Source organism: Podarcis filfolensis (genome assembly GCF_964270895.1).
Source record: "Podarcis filfolensis genome assembly, chromosome: W".
Classification (NCBI taxonomy): Eukaryota; Metazoa; Chordata; class Lepidosauria; order Squamata; family Lacertidae; genus Podarcis; species Podarcis filfolensis.
Genome location: NC_139619.1, coordinates 26,343,186 through 26,357,003, shown reverse-complemented (window position 1 = coordinate 26,357,003; position 13,818 = coordinate 26,343,186).

Here is a 13,818-nt window from a genome sequence, read left to right as displayed (position 1 = left end):
TTGTCTGGTCTGTTTCTCTGAAATAGATTGTATCCCTCCATTATTAAATTCCAATCGTGGGACTCATCCCACCAGGTTTCAGTGATGCCTATTATGTCATATTTAGTTTGCTGTACCAAGAGCTCAAGCTCATCTTGTTTATTTCCCATGCTTTGCGCATTAGTGTACAGACATTGAAGTCCATTAATCATTCCCCCGTGTCTCTTATTTAAGGAATTAATTTTTTAAAAATAATTTTTATTAACTGGCCAATCACATCAAATTAAATCACATCACATAATTCCAAATTACAAAGCCAAATTTTTAAATTTTGTTGGGGGAACCCATACTTCAAGATCCAAAGGGGGATTCAGATCATCTTCTTATTACTGCATTAATGTCCAAATCAGTCCCAATCAGTCCAAACAAAATTCATAATTCTATCCAGTCTTATCTTGGTGTTTCCACATCATATCTTGTTCATATAATTTCTATTTTTCCTTTACGATCTCTTCTGTTAGTCTCCTTAAGCCGATAAGCAAAATAATAATCCTGTGTGGATTTCCCGTTCCTCCACTAAGTCCAGATGGTTTCCATATATCTCCTTCGTAGATAGCATCGCTCTTTCCATCATAAATTTGGCATTTGTTGCTCTTAAGTCCCACCGAGAAGTTGATCCACGATATGTAAACAACTCTATTTCTCTCTTTCTCCTCCCAGACCCAAGAGCTCCAACAATGCCTCCCAAAATGGCGACGGCATTTTTAACTGCTTCATTCCAAAACTCTTAGCTTTCCAGCTTCATCTTGAAACATTGCTTTGGTTCGAAAGTTTATCTCCACACAGCCTTAAATCCACAGCTTAAGTCCTTAGTTTCTGACTCATTAGGGGAGGGGATTCTTGTTAAATCACATAAGAAAAAGGAAGGCAGGTTTTTTCCCCCTCCCCCCTCAGTCATTTGTCGTACCGTATCTTGACGTATCTTCTCATATTTTATTCTTGTCTTGTTATCAGAGATCTCTTCTGTCAGCAGTCTTTACTCCCTTTTTTCCTTGAAGCATGTGCAATTTATCTCGTCCAAATTGTTTCTTTTGAAGATGCTTGCAACTAGCGGCGCGAATCAGGGACGGCGTCCAGGAGTGCCGGAATCCCACAGGAGGGCTTTGTGCCTAGTGCCCCCACCCCCACAAATTCGGGGGTGGTATAGGGCACAGCAGGCAAGGGCCGTCCCCCCCACAATCCTGGGGGGGTTAAGGAGGCTAATTACCCCCATCATAGCCTCCAAATTACCTCGTGTGGGTCGGAGAGATGTTATTGTCAGCCATCTTCCGATGCGCCACCTAGTGGCCCCTCTTATTTAAGGATTTTTTCCTCCCACCACTAGGTCTGCGTGCTGTTTGCCCCATTTGGTCTATGACATTGGGATGATCATCTTCATCAATTGATAGACTCCTACCTTCAGGAGCACTGTCTCCCTCCCCCACATTAGTCAGTTTAAAGCCCTCCTGATGAGGTTTCTGAGATTTTTGGCAAAAACATTCCTCCCAACCGTTGTGAGGTGCAGCCCATCACTTGCCAGAAGTCCATCTTTAAGAAACTGCAGTCTGTGATCTAAGAATCCAAACCGTTCCTGTTTACACCATTTGCGAAGCCAGTTGTTCACTTCCACTATTTTCCCCTCTCTCCCTGGGCCACGTCGTTCAACTGGGAGGACAGATTTGAGGGAGAATGGGAAGGCGGGGAAAGGGAGGGGGGTGGGAAGAGAAGTTAAGCTGTTCAGGAAGGGGTTAAATTCCATGGGGATGCTGGCCGTGTGGGGGACCCCAAGCCCTCGCCCCAGAAGATTAAAAAAAAGAAGCAGAAGAAATCCTACTTACAGATTCACGATGATGGCCATCTCTTCAGGTGAAATCCGCTCCTGTTTAAACTCAACTGCTTTAAAATGCTCACACAACACTAACTCTGAACCTTGCCTGTAACCCTGTTGCTACTCCTCTCTGTCTAAAATATACAGGAAAATATGTGCACAAAATATACAAATGAAAATGAAATGATAAAGTGAAAGCAAAGCAAAGCAAAGTCTACACCTATCTCCCCTGTTGGTCCCTCGCTTGCTTGCTTGCTTCTCCGTCCCAGTTCTGTCTCAGCCAACTCCTCCCAACTATCCCACGATGGGGATGTGTAGCTTCTGTCTTTTCTACAAGCAGCACGAGATGTCACAAAGATGGGCAGGACACTGTTTCCTTGACAACCCATCCAGCTTGACCCTGAACTAATCTCCCCCCTCTTTCGATGCCATGTTTTCTCCCTAACCTTGGGACACCTGCTGCTTGCAGCTTTACGAATCACTTTTTATCACAAACAGGTTCATACATTTTCTGGCAACGTTTCTCAAGAAAGGCCACCCAAGCAATTCACCACCCACAATTTGCGGACACCGCTATGCCATCATATTGGCATCAGGTGTTTTCTGTTAGGATATTTCCGTTCCACCTTAAAAGGGAGCAGGATGTTTGTGTCACAGCCTGCGCATTTCCTGTTCACAGGATGTTTATGTTTTCTGTTGCTTTCGTTTTCTCTCTTGGTGTCGAAGACACTGAAGCAGGCAGTCATGTTTTTTTGTTCTGATCAACGCTGAATTAAAACTTGTAAATAATGCTCTCCTGAGTGCGACTTTTGCTGTGTGAATTCTGCTGACAGAGTGTGCATGAGCCCAGGAATGTGGGAAGTTATGTTCTGTGAGCTCATGCCGCTAATAGCTAAAACTGCGTATCTACGGGAGATCGGTGGACGTCCGGAGTCGACGTGGAGGCAGTGATGGCCTTTGTCTCCCTGGCAGTATCCCAACATTTTCCAGGCCAGTGAATGTCAGCAACCCCTTCTTCTAAAGCTGCTTCCCCAGTTTCATCCAAAATAGAAAGAAATGCCATTTGGTAGCCCATTGAGAAGCTTTGGGAAGTAATGAAATACATTTCTGAAAGTTATTTATGGATGCACAAGGTCACCACATCTTTGCTTAAGGTGAATGGAAAGGAACATTTCCCCAGGCGGCACACCACTGTCCCCGAATCTCGTCCGCTGCTTGGTCATTTCAACAGATTGTGTGTCTTAGTAAGATTTTGTACATTTCAGAAAGCTTTCCCTTGCCTACAAATGAAGTGCATGATTTTTCAGAAACTTATTAATGCCCCGTGCTTTTACTTCTGGTGTGGTAAAAAATTGCAGAATCTGGCTATCATTTAAAGCAGTGTAAGATGCTGGTTTACGTTTCCCCTCACATTTGGTGACTAGGTAGGGATATGCAGTTTTGTGTTTTGTTTTTTGAAGAGTTCAAATTTTTCAAAAGTAGGGGGTCTGCGGCTTGGCTTTTGAAAAATAAGGGGTCCTCAGTAATCAGCCAATTAGGAACCACTGATCTAGTTCCATCCCCTACAATGCAGGAATAATGCAGTTGGCCTATACAGGGATCAAACTTATGACCTTGGCATTATCAGCACCCCGCTCTGAACATCTGCATCACCTTCAGAGTTGTTGTTGTGGGAGCTGTAGTTCACCAAAGTAAATATTGAAAGGATCCTCTTTTCACATCAAGGACAGACCATGCCAAACATCTACCTTATGCACAAAATTGACTCCCCAAGCTCTTCTTGTGTTTTAAGATGCTGGGATGTGGGGAGCCGGAAATTCCACTGGGCTGGCAGAAGCCCCTTTTGTGACTCAATAGAGCTCTGTCTTCAACCCCAATTTTAGTTTGGAAAACTCATCCCTTTTCCTTTAACACACTCCCCTCCCCCCACTTTCCTGCATTCCACTCTTTTCCATATCGAAAGCAATTTCTAATGTCCACTGCCAGGACCAGCTGAGGATGTTTTTGCTTGAGGCAGAAACACCCTGAGCCTTGCCTCTGCTTCTCCTTTAGGAAAGGAGGCTGGAGAGGAGCAGGTTGTGTTGGCAAAACCCTCACAAGGGCCTGACTGTGGTCACAATAGTGGCATGGCTGCAAGCATGGTGCTCTATGGACCTTGATCTGCCCCCCCTTGAGCCAATGGCCTCGCAACGCCTCATGCGCAGGTTGGCCCTGCCAATTCCTAGGGTGCCCAGTTGGATTATTTCAGTGGGGAAGGGGGAAGTTCCCAATCCCGTTCCACTGCTCTCCGCCTGCTCCCCCCCTCAAAGTGGTCCATCTAGCCTCCACTCCATCCCACTTCAAATGAAAATAAATAATAAAAGAGCTCCCATCCAGACTCTGCAGTCTCCATAGCTGCTCTCAGAGCTCCAGTCTCCTTTGGTCATTTTGGGGACTCCCTTGAGAAGAACAAGTGGACATCTAGGAGTTGCTGTTGGTGGTGGTGGCGGGAGCAGGGCTCAGCTCCTCCTGCTCTTAAGTGTGCTCTGCTCAGTTCTGCAGCCTTATCCCTTGGCACCAGGTGCACATATGCTCTCATAACCCCCTCAAGCCAAGCCCAGTTCTTTTTCTTCCTCTGTTCTCCCTCCTACCACTGAGCCCTGGAGACAAAGCTTAATGGGGAGAGGGGAGGGCAGACCTCCCCTCAAGAGTCTATGCAATAATTCGCAGCCAGCCGCTGCTGGGCTGAAACTTGCAAGCTGCAAGCAGTATGAGGAAGGAGAGCAATTGAGAAACACCTTGGGGAAGCAATGTACCCCTCTTTCTGCACCTGCAAGCCTTGTTGTGAAGAGCGAAGTCAGATTCCATGGTATCTGCACGACCTGATGCCCCATGCAGCACCCCCTCTCCACAGCCTCTCCCTCATGTGTGCTGCGAGGGCCCAAGGCGGCTACATTTGGAAAGTCTGGCTGAGCTTCAGAGCAGTGGAGAAACCAGCAAAGGCAAGTGTAGCTCCCCTCCAAACACCAGAACAATCTCTGCACAACGGATCTTTCATTTTGAAACAACCACTTCCCAATAAATTAAGAGTGTGTGTGCACCAAGTACAGGAACCCAGGACAGAAAAGCAGAAAGACAAAGTTGCAGAACTTGGGGTCGGGTGGGGAGCCCAACCCAACCCAGCTGTACCCACTGCCTCAGCTCCCCTCCTGCTGCCCAGCCTGCGCCCCCTCCTCCTCCCTGGTCCCTTTAGGCAGTGCTTAGTGTTTCATGAAGAATGAACACCCTAGAACTCTACTTGGCAGAATGGGGACAGATAGCTGAACTATAGAGAGCAGGCTAAGGCATACGTGGGCCACAGTGGCTGCCCTGCCCCTTCTTGATGAGCATCAACGCTGGGGGGACAGAGAAAGAGGTCCTGCAATCCCAGGACAGGCCAGGAATCCTTATGCCTGGTACCCACCAAGAGTAGCACATGCTCAGCTGCAGCAGAAGGGGAGAGCGTGGACTACTGCGCAGGGACTGAGAGCAGCAGTGGTGGTAGTAGGATGGGCAGGGGAATGACTGTCCTCCAACAGGGTCCCTCCCCAAGCACCCTGAACCTGCTGCCAATGCCCTGGAACCATGTGAAAAGCCAAGTGTGCAACTGTGTCAGGAGTCAAGAGGAAAAGGTGGAAAGGGCGAAGCACAGGGAAGGGAGCTGGCACATGGCAAGATGGCACAAGGGGAAGGGCAGGCACCAGAGAACAGAGGCTGGGCCTTGCCTCTTCCCTCCCAACTTCGTCTCCAGTCACGCTTGGCACCTTTCGTAGTCATCCGCCCCCAGCAGGAAGCCCAGGAGGAAGCCGATGGCACTCGGCAGAACGTTGGGCAGAGGCCATAGCAGGAGGCCGGCGAAGAGGGTGGCTGCAGGGAAGCGAAAACATTTGCATGAGAGGAGGCGGGAGCAGGAGGAAGGCCAGCTTCCAGCCAGGACAGGCAGGCCTTACCTAGCATGTTGCCACTGACGTTGTTGCTCTCAGAGTATTTCAGCAGCTCCCGCAGGAAAGCCACCACGAAGCGGAACACGTTCTGGTGCGACCGCGGCAACTGGCAGATCACCTGCAAGACAGGGAGGGGCGGTTTGGAGTTTCAGTGCAGAGCTTTGCTAGAGGAGAGGCATGGATCACTAGCACGGTGTAGTTGTTATGTTTGCAGGTTTAGACCTGGCATTAAAAAAAAGAATGTTTAAAATGGTAACCGGACTAGAACTCTGCTGGGAATTTTGGGGAATAATACAACTGTAGAGTCGGAAGGGACCACAAGGGTTAACTAATCGAACCCCCTGCAATGCCTAAGGTGGGACTGGAACTCAGGACACTGAGATGAAGAGTCTTATGCTCTACCAACTGAGATATCTTGGGGGAAGGGCCATAGCTCTGCAGTAAACCACCTGCTTTTCATGCAGAAAGTCTCAGGCTCCACCCCCAGCATCTCCCAGGAGGGTAGGGAACATCCCTTGTCTGAAATCCTGGAGAGCCACTGCTTGTCAATTCCTGGGTTGGAAATTCAAGCGAGGTTCACTGAAACAGGTGGGCTATTGTTACAAGTCCTGGTCAGAAAGCAAAAAGGCAACATGTGTGCACCCCACCCACCCTCCACAACCGAGAGGGATGGTTATCAAAGGAGACATCAGCAACCTCTGCAGTTAACAAGGCTTCCCAGACCAGACTAGCCCTCCTGCCAGTGTGCCGGTTTACTGGCTTTCAAGGATGTTTTAGTGGATTTCCTGTTACTCGCGGCAACATTTGGACTAGATGACTTTGGAAATCCCTTCTGATTCTATGCTTCTGTACACACCACAGACCAGCCAGGAAGAGATGGGGCTCTGGGGCCGACCTGGCGACAGAGGTGGCTGTCATGTGAGCACTCAAGGCAGCACTGATACAGTTCATAGCAAAGGACTGGTTCTGGCACTGCCTCCAGGAAGATGAGCAGAGCTTCGGCCACCGAGTGGTCACTGCCAGCTATTGACAGCCTGGCAAGGGAAGTGTTCTGCCCTGTTACCTGCAACCTGCCTCCTTCCCAGGCTGGTCCAAAGCAAGAAGCTTGGTCCTTATACATCTGGGCCCACCTTGCAAGTTCCCCCTTTTGGCGCAAGGTGGACCTTGAACCCGCAGCCCTGAGATTAAGAGTGTCACGCTCTATCAGCTGAGCCATCCCACTGTAATTATCCCACACCTCCCCTCTTGACGAAGCTGCCTGCAAAGCTGATCTGCCGAGGAAATGTCCTTCTGCAGGCATGGTTTCAATCCAAACAACAAATACTAGTGGTCAACTCCAAAAGTGCGGTCAAGAAACCCTGCTTGCCAAAGAACAATTGAACGCACCCTTGAAGCTCCTTTGCAGCCATGTCTTTACCTGTCTCCACATCTGACACCATGTATGATGCTAGATGTGGGGCCTGCGGGCCTGTCAAGGTTCCCCACCTCTGCTCTATCTAGCCAGGCTGATGTTTTCAAATGGGGGTTAAAGCTGTGAAGCTGTTTGGATGCATGACTGGACTTGACTGTGGGCATTTCATTTTGCTGTGTCTCAGAGCCTTAAGGATGGGCTGGCCTAGGAACCTAAGCCACCAGGTATATAAAAGTGAGGTCCACTCCAGCCAAGAGCGAAAGAAAACCACCAAGCAGCCCTGCTCCCCAACAATGTCCCCCAAAGAGGATACGGATCGTCTCGGGAATGCTGGTGTCCAGGCACTCAATTCTCTCCTGCAGCTCGTCCTGCGTGCCCGGGGTCTGGAAGAGGTCCTCCTGAAGCAGAGTATCACCCATGCGTTCGGAAGGGATGAGGTACATCCTGGATAGCATGAAGAACAATCCAGCCCTGGGGTGCATAATGTGAGTTCGAGGAATGCCACAATGGAGAGAAGCCCATCACCAAGAGAGCTGGCACAAGGGCTGAGAATTGTATCCCGCCTGCTTTCCATAGTAGCATTCCTGCTACCCTTCTCCTGATTTGGGGCAATGGGAGAGTGAAATCATTCCCCGCTTCTTCTAGCGGCCAGTCTCAGAGAGCCGCTTTGCTAGGGATAGACAGACAATGGTTGGGAACACTTGGGTTCTTCTGAGCCGCTCTAAGGAATAGTATATGCTGGATGTCCCACCCGCTGCCGCTCCACCAAGGTGCCACTATACTCACAGCAGGAGCTTGTAAGAGCGAGTCGGTAGCTAAGATATAAATCAATTGAGGCGTTTGGAACCTGCACACCCCAAAACTGGTACTGGATTCCAGCCCACACCCATCCTTTCAATGGTACAGTCCCCCTCAGCTCACCTGGTGGCAGGCATTCTTGAAGAGGTGGTCCACCAAAAGCCAGATCTCCTTGGCCGCTCAGTGGAGTCATCACCATCCTGGGGTACGATATCCAGAAACTGCTTCTCCTGGAGGTCCAATGACAAGCGGGACTGGCATGAGAGCCTGACAGAATGTGTGCTGTATGCATTCTTTCCTTGCTCCAGCTGGGTGGACAAGTCTTGCCCTCTGAGGCCACAACTAGGGCTGGGCAATAGCTGGCTTTCAACACGGTGATATATCACTAGCTAAACATTGCAATACACCAATATATCACAATGTCTGAAATAAGATGGAGCTATGTAGAGGCATTGTCTGGCTTCACAGTTTCCCCCCACATGGTGTTTTTTGCATAGTACACACACACATCATGATTCGCAATATATTGCCAGGTCAGAAATTATGAAACCAGTCTCACTATCTATTTTTTTTTTAATAATGTTTTATTAAGTTTAACAATAAAGAAATACATCTAAACATAATACACACAGAAAAATAAAAAACACAACAATACAATCTTTCACAAAAAAGAAAAGAACAATCAGTAACACCACAAATGACATAAATAACATAAGGCAAACACAAATCACTCTTTTCTAGTTATTCATCTTTGATTAACTTATTTTCCTGACTTCCTCACGCCTCCCTTTTTTGTATCCCTCTTTAACAGTTAACTCAGCAAATTCATATCGTATTACTTTGTCCTTAAATATTTTACCTCCCAAATTTATAATTTCCAATTTTTATCTCTTGTTACTAGAACTTCTTCTTTTTACTTCAATATCATCCACATTCATACATTTTACAGTACTTCTGTAAATAAATTTTAAATTTCCTCCAATCTTCTTCCACCAACTCTTCTCCCTGGTCTCGGATTCTGCCAGTCATCTCAGCCATTTCCATATAGTCAATTACTTGCATCTGCCATTCTTCCAAGGTGGGTAGATCTTGCGTCTTCCAATGCTTCACAATAAGTATTCTTGCTGCTGCTGTAGCATACATAAAGAAAGTTCTATCCTTCTTTGGCACCAATTGGCCAACTATGCCTAGGAGAAAGGCCTCTGGTTTCTTCACAAATGTGCATTTAAGCACCTTTTTCATTTCATTATACAGTGGTGCCTCGCAAGACGAAATTAATTCGTTCCGCAAGTTTTTTCTTCTTGCGAGTTTTTCGTCTTGCGAAGCACGATTTCCCATAGGAATGCATTGAAAATCAATTAATGCGTTCCTATGGAGACCGCCTTCAGACCAGGTCCGGGGACAGTCTGTCCCCGGACCTCTTCTGAAGGCTGGCGGGGGGAGAAGGACTTTTCTCCCCACCGCCAGCCTTCAGAACAGCCTTCTGAAGGCTGGCGGTGGGAAGAAATGCCCTTCTCCCGCCGCCAGCCTTCAGAAGAGTTCCCCCAGGGCTGCCTAGGCTGCGGATAGCAGCCTGCTGCCCCGCGCGAGGGGCGCTATTAAGCAGAGCGCCCCTCGCGCGGGGCAGACATTCGCAGCTTGGGGAGCACTGCAGGAGTTCCCTGCAGGGCTCTCCAAGCTGCGGATAGCAGCCTGCTGCCCCACACGAGGGGCGCTCTTAAGCAGAGCGCCCCTCACGCGGGGCAGACATTCGCAGCTTGGGCAGCCCTGCAGGACTTCCCCGCAGGGCTCTCCAAGCTGCGGATAGCAGCCTGCTGCCCCACACGAGGGGCGCTCTTAAGCAGAGCGCCCCTCACGCGGGGCAGACATTCGCAGCTTGGGCAGCCCTGCAGGAGTTCCCTGCAGGGCTCTCCAAGCTGCGGATAGCAGCCTGCTGCCCCGCGTGAGGGGCGCTCTTAAGCAGAGCGCCCCTCCTGCGGGGCAGACATTCGCAGCTTGGGGAGCCCTGCAGGAGTTCCCTGCAGGGCTCTCCAAGCTGCGGATAGCAGCCTGCTGCCCCGCGCGAGGGGCGCTCTGCTTCAGAGCGCCCCTCGCGCGGGGCAGACATTCGCAGCTTGGGCAGCCCTGCAGGACTTCCCCGCAGGGCTCTCCAAGCTGCGGATAGCAGCCTGCTGCCCCACACAAGGGGCGCTCTTAAGCAGAGCGCCCCTCGCGCGGGGCAGACATTCGCAGCTTGGGCAGCCCTGCAGGACTTCCCCGCAGGGCTCTCCAAGCTGCGGATAGCAGCCTGCTGCCCCACACGAGGGGCGCTCTTAAGCAGAGCGCCCCTCGCGCAGGGCAGACATTTGCAGCTTGGGGAGCCCTGCAGGAGTTCCCTGCAGGGCTCTCCAAGCTGCGGATAGCAGCCTGCTGCCCCGCGTGAGGGGCGCTCTTAAGCAGAGCGCCCCTCCTGCGGGGCAGACATTCGCAGCTTGGGGAGCCCTGCAGGAGTTCCCTGCAGGGCTCTCCAAGCTGCGGATAGCAGCCTGCTGCCCCGCGCGAGGGGCGCTCTGCTTCAGAGCGCCCCTCGCGCGGGGCAGACATTCGCAGCTTGGGCAGCCCTGCAGGACTTCCCCGCAGGGCTCTCCAAGCTTTGGATAGCAGCCTGCTGCCCCACACGAGGGGCGCTCTTAAGCAGAGCGCCCCTCGCGCGGGGCAGACATTAGCAGCTTGGGGAGCCCTGCAGGAGTTCCCTGCAGGGCTCTCCAAACTGCGGATAGCAGCCTGCTGCCCCGCGCGAGGGGCGCTCTGCTTCAGAGCGCCCCTCACGCGGGGCAGACATTCGCAGCTTGGGCAGCCCTGCGGGGAAGTCCTGCAGGGCTCCCCAAGCTGCGCATGTCTGCCCCGCGCGAGGGGCGCTCTGACGCAGAGCGCCCCTCACGCGGGGCAGCAGGCTGCTATCCGCAGCCTAGGCAGCCCTGGGGGAACTCTTCTGAAGGCTGGCGGCGGGAGAAGGGCTTTTCTTCCCACCGCCAGCCTTCAGAACAGCCTTCTGAATGTTGGCGGTGGGGAGGAAAAGCTTCCTCCCACCGCAAGTCTTCAAGACAGGTCGGGAACAGAGGAGAAGCGCTGCGCACCTTCCCCTCTGTTCCCGGACCTGTCCTGAAGGCTTGCGGTGGGAGGAGGGCTTTCCTCCCCACCGCCAAGATTCAGAATGCTGTTCTGAATGTTGGCGGTGGGGAGGAAAAACCCTCCTCCCACCGCAAGCCTCGGGAACAGAGGAGAAGCGCTGCGCGCCTTCTCCTCTGTTCCCGGACCTGTCCTGAAGGCTTGCGGTAGGAGGAGGGCTTTCCTCCCCACCACCAACATTCAGAATGCTGTTCTGAATGTTGGCGGTGGGGAGGAAAAACCCTCCTCCCACCGCAAGCCTCGGGAACAGAGGAGAAGCGCTGCGCGCCTTCTCCTCTGTTCCCGGACCTCCCACCGCAAGCCTTCAGGACAGGTCCGGGAACAGAGGAGAAGGCGCGCTGCGCTTCCCCGCTGTCCCCGGAGATTTCCCTGTGGGCTTTCGTCTTGCGAAGCAAGCCCATAGGGAAATTCGTCTTGCGAAGCCGCTAAAAAATCGGAAAACCCTTTCGTCTTGCGGGTTTTTCGTTTAGCGAGGCATTCGTCTTGCGGGGCACCACTGTAAATCATTTCCCAGAAAGCCTTAATCTTCGGACATGTCCACCAAAGGTGAAAGAATGTACCTTCAATTTCATTACATTTCCAACATTTATTCTCGGGCAAATGGTAGATTTTTGCAAGCTTGACTGGGGTCATGTACCACCTATACATCATTTTCATAATATTCTCTCTTAAGGCATTACATGCCGTAAATTTAATCCCGGTGGTCCACAACTGTTCCCAGTCAGCAAACATAATGTTATGTCCTAAATCTTGTGCCCATTTAATCATGGCAGATTTTACCGTTTCTTCCTCAGTACTCCATTTCAACAGCAGATTATACATTCTCGATAATATCTTAGCATTGGGTTCTAACAGTTCTGTTTCCAACTTTGATTTTTCCACCTGAAAGCCAATTTTCTTATCTTGATTATAAACCTCTCTTATTTGAAAATAATGTAACCAGTCTCGCACCTTCCCTTTGAGCTTATCATAACTCTGCAATTTCAACTTGTCACCTTCCTGTTCCAAGATTTCACAATACTTTGGCCATTTTGCCTCCATGTTAAGTTTTTTCATAGCTTTCGCTTCCATAGGTGATAACCACCTTGGGGTTTTATTCTCTAAAAAATCTTTATACCTTATCCAGACATTAAATAGTGCTTTCCTGACAATATGGTTTTTGAATGCTTTATGCGCTTTAACCTTGCCATACCACAAATATGCATGCCACCCAAATACATTATCGTAACCTTCAAGATCTAAGATGTCAGTGTTCTCCAGAAGTAGCCATTCCTTCAACCAGCAAAAAGCTGCTGATTCATAATAAAGTTTGAGGTCCGGCAGGGCAAACCCCCCTCTGTTTTTAGCATCAGTAAGTATCTTAAATTTTATTCTGGGCTTTTTGCCCTGCCAGACAAATCTAGAAATATCTCTTTGCCACCTCTTGAAACAATCCATCTTGTCAATGATTTGTAATGATTGAAACAAAAACAACATTCTCGGCAATACATTCATCTTAATGGCAGCAATCCGACCCAGCAAGGAAAGCTTCAAATTCGAGCAAATCTCTAAATCTTTCTTCACTTCTGACCAACATTTCTCATAGTTATCTTTAAATAGATTTGCATTCTTAGCAGTCATATTCACCCCCAAGTATTTTACCTTCTTTACTAATGTCAGATCTGTCTCTTTCTGAAACCTCTCTCTCTCCATCGGCGTCAAATTTTTCTCCAAAACCTTAGTTTTTAACTTATTTAACTTAAAGCCTGCCACATGACCAAACTCCTGGATTAATTCTAAAGCCCTCTTAGTGCTAGGTACTGGCTCTTGTAATGTCAATACAAGGTCATCTGCAAAGGCTTTAAGTTTATATTGTTTTGCTCCGACCTGAATACCATGAATCAGCTGGTCCCTTCTTATCATAGTTAGCAAAACCTCCAGGACCGAAATAAAAAGCAATGGGGAAATTGGGCATCCTTGTCGTGTCCCTTTCTCAATATTGAATTCTTCTGTCACTATATTGTTAACTATAAGTTTAGCCTTTTGTTCAGAATAAATCGCACCTATACCATTTTCAAAGTTTTGTCCAGCCCCCATCCCCTGCAAATTTTTCTTCATAAAAAGCCAAGAGATGTTGTCAAAGGCTTTCTCCGCATCTACGAATATCAACACCGCTTTTGTATTAATATTAACTTGTAACTTTTCCAAAGTGTCAATTACATTTCTCATATTATCCGATAAATGTCTACCAGGGAGAAAGCCGGCCTGGTCCTTATGTATCATTTCTGCTAAAACTTTTTTAAGTCTTCTGGCCAAAATATCAGCAAAAATTTTGTAATCCACATTAAGCAGGGATATGGGGCGGTAGTTCTTAAGCTGTGTCTTCTCAGACTCAGTTTTAGGTATAAGTGTGATAAAGGCTTCTTTCCACGACTCCGGCGCCTTTTTCCCCTCCATGATTTCATTGCAAACCTCCTTTAGTGGTTGAATCAAGTAGTCCTTCAAGGTTCTGTAATATTTGGAGGTTAATCCATCTGGCCCTGGAGATTTTCCCAATTGCATAGACTGTATGGCACCTTCAACCTCTTGTTCTGATATTTTAGAGTTCAACAGTAATTTATTTTCTTGAGAAATTTCTTGTAGTCCATTAGTTT